This window comes from Alosa alosa, chromosome 3, assembly GCF_017589495.1.
Source record: "Alosa alosa isolate M-15738 ecotype Scorff River chromosome 3, AALO_Geno_1.1, whole genome shotgun sequence".
Lineage (NCBI taxonomy): Eukaryota > Metazoa > Chordata > Actinopteri > Clupeiformes > Clupeidae > Alosa > Alosa alosa.
This window is the reverse complement of record NC_063191.1, coordinates 17547482-17552582: the sequence shown is the minus strand read 5'-3', so window position 1 is coordinate 17552582 and position 5101 is coordinate 17547482.

The following is a 5101-nucleotide window of genomic DNA, read 5'->3' as shown; positions in this document are numbered from 1 at the left end:
TTGTGTTGCTCTGGAGAAGAACTTGAGTTACGCTAAACAAAATGGAGTAGATATGGTGTGCTGTGACAGTGCTGTGACTTTTACAGATGTATTTATAGATATACAATTTACACATACACACACACACACACACACACACACACACACACACACACACACACACACACACAGAACAATTGCTAGTCAATTCATACTTCATGCCTCAGAGTAGTAAGTAGGCCTACCAATTGCTCAGTGGCCACCAGCCTTACATAATCCACCTGAAGCTTGTCAAGTGTGTGTGATTAGGTTGGGCTTGGCTGTGGAGCACCGGCTGAATCACTCTCATTCAAGCAAGGAAACAACAAGGTTAAGCTCCTTCCAACAGCACAAGTCCCTCGCACAAAGAGCCGAGTGTATCGCTCGCTCACTCTCTCTCTATCAGGCCACTAACGCGTGTCGTCTCAGGACATCAAGAAAGGAAGCTAACAGCCGTGCGAGTGGGACAGAAGGAGAATGCCCCGATGTTTACCCAGCCAAAAAAAAAGGTCCTTCATCCATGTTGTTGTTGTTGTTGTTGTGCAGCGAGAGCAATCATCTGCAGAACACCACAGTCTGTTTTTCTTCTGCTTTTCCCTGCCTTCTTTCCACCCTTTCCCCTTTGCAGCAGACACACCAGCGCCTTGGCCATCTCTCTCCCTCTCTCCCTCTCATTCCCTCACTCACTCTCTCTCTCTCTCTCTCTCTCTCTCTCTCTCTCTCTCTCGCTGTCTTCAGCCCGGCGAATATTTTCCACAACATCTCCCTCCACCGCTCGCCGTGCTCAACAATATTGTCATTGTGGCGCGGGAGGACACGCTGCTCAAGCTGTGAGTCAGTCCGCGAATGTTGACTTTCATTTCAGACTCCAGTAGGCCGGCATAATCACAGATAGCGAGCTGTGACTCACGTCCCCCCGCTGCCTGTGTATGGCAGGCTCTTAGAGATGTCACTGTCTCTGGAAAAAGCTCTCCTCTGGACTCTGACATAACTTTGTTGCCGCTGGTCGCTGGTGTAAAAGTCACTCCGAGCTTTCATTCCAGCGCGGCTTGGGAAACAAATGCATTTGTGATGGTGGTTTGGTGGTGAACTTTTGCAAGTCCACATTTGACAGCTGCATGAGTCATCACCAGACAACAGTGCTACTGTCCAATGAAATGTGTTATTGTAGTTTTTGAAGCCTCTCACTTAAAATGTAGTCTTTGATTGTTTTTGACAGTTTGATTGCTGCTGATTACTATAAACTGCACACACAAAAATAAATCAATATTTCCACTAAGAACCCTCTGGGTAAAATGATACTCTCGGTAAGACACTGAATCCTACATCCTACATTTCCACAGTTAATACCAGTTATCTAATTACCAATGGTGACTCAAGACAAAAATCTCAATTATGAATCTGCATCTGAGGTACGCGGCTCCAACGCAGATCCAACGCAGGCTTGTGTATTCATTAAAAAATTAGCATATGGACCTGTCAACACTTCTAAGAGGCACGCTGTAACAATGCCATTTAGCCTGGCATCATGGCATGCCACTGGAGTGAACGGCCACGGCGGGTAAATGCCTCCTGACCCCCTGTGACAGGGCGAGGCGGGAGGAGCGGCGGGCACAGCTGTGACGCACACCAGAGCCAGCCTTTTTACAGCCAGGGCCTGGCTCCTGACCAGGGGCCATCCACTTCAACAGTGCTTACACTCCACCATAGCTCTGAGCTACTGTCTCTGTCTCTCAGAGAGAGGGGGGGGGGTGGAAAGGGGGAAGGAAGGAGGGGTGGGAGAGTGAGGGGGAGAGAGAGAAAAAGAGAAACGGAAAGAGGGAGAAAAGAAGAGGTGAAGGGGCTGGAGGAGTCAAGGTTGGGTGAAGGTGGTCCTACTGTTTTCTACTTCTCCGACTACATTTTATGACTGACATTAGTAAAATAAAACATTATGTTATGTCTGAGACAGAAACACATAGACAAAGACATGTTCAAAAAGTCACTACTGCTGCTGCTAGCTAAAACATTTCTACAACTTTCTGCATCCGATTTTACTCAATCGTTTGCTTATTCAGAACGAATATTCACGAATAAACACTGAATAAGTTTTGCAAATTGTTCTCCTTCAAAGACGACTGCCAAAACCAGCCTGATAAGAGGCCCTTTGTTGTCGTTGTTGTTTGTCATCTGTGCGTTTAACCCTCCGGTGAGAGCAGGCATTGTTGTGCGCTGAAGCAGACCAGGCCATGGATCCATTGTTGCTGGCAGCATTTTAAAACAGGCACCTGGTTATCAATAGCACACAGGCCCAGGCCACATAGTGTACTGTGCCTCTCTCGATACACTTCACAGACCCCCAGCACACACTCAGCCTTCCTGCCTGTCTGCCTGCCATGATCACACACACATTTTGGCCTCTCCTCTCTCTCATCCCTCACACTGACATGGTTTTCATGCGTTGTTTTTTTCAGAACTGAGACACACACACCCTTTCCCTTCACTCAGAGACACACACACACACACACACACACACACACACACACACACACACACACTTCACACACAAGACCAAGGCTCTTCGCTTGTCTCAGCTCATATATTACGTGGCGGTGCTATATTTTAATTCATTACATGCTATTAGAAGCTGTGCTGTTTAATATATTGGGAGCTCCCCTGGATTAAGACATAATTAACCCCACACGATCTGCTGGTGACAGCAGAAATTGAACCAGTGTGTCCTGCCCAGAGATGGGGCCATGGAAAAGAAACAGTGGCTGCCTGCCTGCCTGCCTTCTTCTCCTCCTGCACGTGGCGCCGACTACCTGGAGCATAAAAGGAAATGTAAAAGCCTAGGGCGGGCTTTGATATTTCAGCCATCCCCACACCATGACCTGGACTGGATCTAACTGAGCCTGACTGGAGGTCAATGAGAATCAAGAAGGGGGAGGAGAAGGAGAGGGGAAATAAAGAGGAGGGGAAAGGAAAGAGAAAGTAAAGAGGACACAAAGAAAGAAAGAAAGAAAGAAAGACAGAAAGAAAGAAGAGGTAAACATAAAGACAGATACAGAAGAAAAAAGTGAAAATGAAAGAAAGAATGTGAAAGACAAAAACAGACGAAATAAAGAAAGAATGAAAAAAAAGAGAGCTCAAATGAAGCCATCCTCCAGTGAAGGACAGAGCATAAGGGTAGGGATGCTGAATGAGTGTGGAGCCACACAGTGCCTCCTGTTCCCCATAATGAGCCCCTCTGTCCAGTGCTGTGCTAGATTACCTCTGCCTTCCCAGCATTAAAACCAATTACAAGTGCCTTCATTCTGTCACACTCCTTATTATAACATTACATTTTCGCAGCTCTGTAGCACAGGCCTCTAATGAGCACGAGGAGAGACTAATGGAGATTTTTTTCTGCCCATTTCCATGACATAAACTAGCAGCAATAATGAGTTGGAGGACTGGGGGACAAGGAAACAGTTCCCTCACGGCACAGGTCAATACGATAGGGCCACAGCATGGTCGCCGTGGCCAGAGGAGCCCTGTTTTAGCCATTGATTGGATTGATAGACTGAGGCACACACTGTGGCTTGTAGTATTAAATCTAATGGGACCGGCTGGGTAAAGATCCATAAGGAGTTGCACCAAGAGTCCAGTTTTATTCTGAGTGGCCCTATTGAATTACGGAGATTTTTTTATGTTTCTATATTTTTCATGTTTTCCTGATAATGTTATGTTGGGCAAAACAGATCAATAGATCTTTCAGCATGTACCAAGGAGTGATACATTTTTTGCAGATAAGAGTAAATAGCTTTGAAATATGAAATATGACAACTCTGTCAGACTTGACATTTATTCAGATCCAACAGCTCCCTCTAGAGTTTCCAGTCACGCATCATTAACACTCGATTTTTCCAATATCAAATAATTATTTATATATAATGACACATAGCAACATATCTCTATATGCCACATTAAACCAACTACACAGTACCCTAAGACTTTAGAAAGATTCTCAAAAATAAATCTGTATTCATTCAGTTACGTTCAAACAACACCTACTCAAACATTATGTTAAGGGGCTCGACTGAATGAAATACTGAAAAAGTTGCACTATCCCAGACAGTACAGACTGACAACATCTACACACACAACACGACTAAGAGATCAAAAAACCCTCTGGAGTGCGAGCTTTCAGGTCCCTGTAACACAAACAGGAAAATGAATGGTAATGGTTCCCACCCAGGCAGAAGAAGCACATTTTAACTCCTCCGCTCCTGGTGACAGCTTACAATGTCTCTCAGAAAAAGAAAAAAAAAAACAAATCCCTCCCGTGTGAAGTTGCAGGGTTGAGCTCAAATTTCTTTTATCCCTTCAAGCGCAAAACACCAAATGCCTCAGCTGCTGGTACCTGATTCAATCAAGTGTGCTGCACTGTATACCCATGGGCTACAAGCAGGGCAGGGGGAGAAGGCGACTTGTATTTTAATTAATAATGGAACACCCTGCTCTCAACAGCTAGGCCTTTGGCATTCTGAGATGCATTTACTTATGTCTTGTAAACACTTTCAAGACACCAGCTGAGAAGCTGGAAGCATTATTTTTCCTTTTACCTAGAGTACGCTTGGTCTTGGGAAAATTACGGATTTGAATTACTTCTTTTAATTTGGCCCTGGCATTTGTATACCCCTCAGATGCAAGCTTTTGATCAAAAACACCAAAGGAGGGGCAAAGTATTTGACAAATGAAAGGATATGACAAAAACTGTGCTAGGAGTAAAGCAACACTCATCTTTTACTAACCTCTCGAATTTAGTCAGCAGTTGCTGATGTAGCATTTCCTCAAAGTTAAGCTTTGCCTGGGCTGCAGTCTACATTAATAGCCCAGGAGTCCATGTTGACATTCTCCCTGCATGCGCATGTATAGATCAGTGCATTGCTGCCTTATTTATGGTTAGGCAACAACACTGCCTCACATTCAGAACATAAGCATAGGACTCCCTACAGCCTGTGCTGTGATTCTAAAGAGATTACATAAAATCAAATGCTTCACTACTCACAATTATGCTTGCCATTGCTAGACATTAAGCTACGGTAACAAATTAATTAAA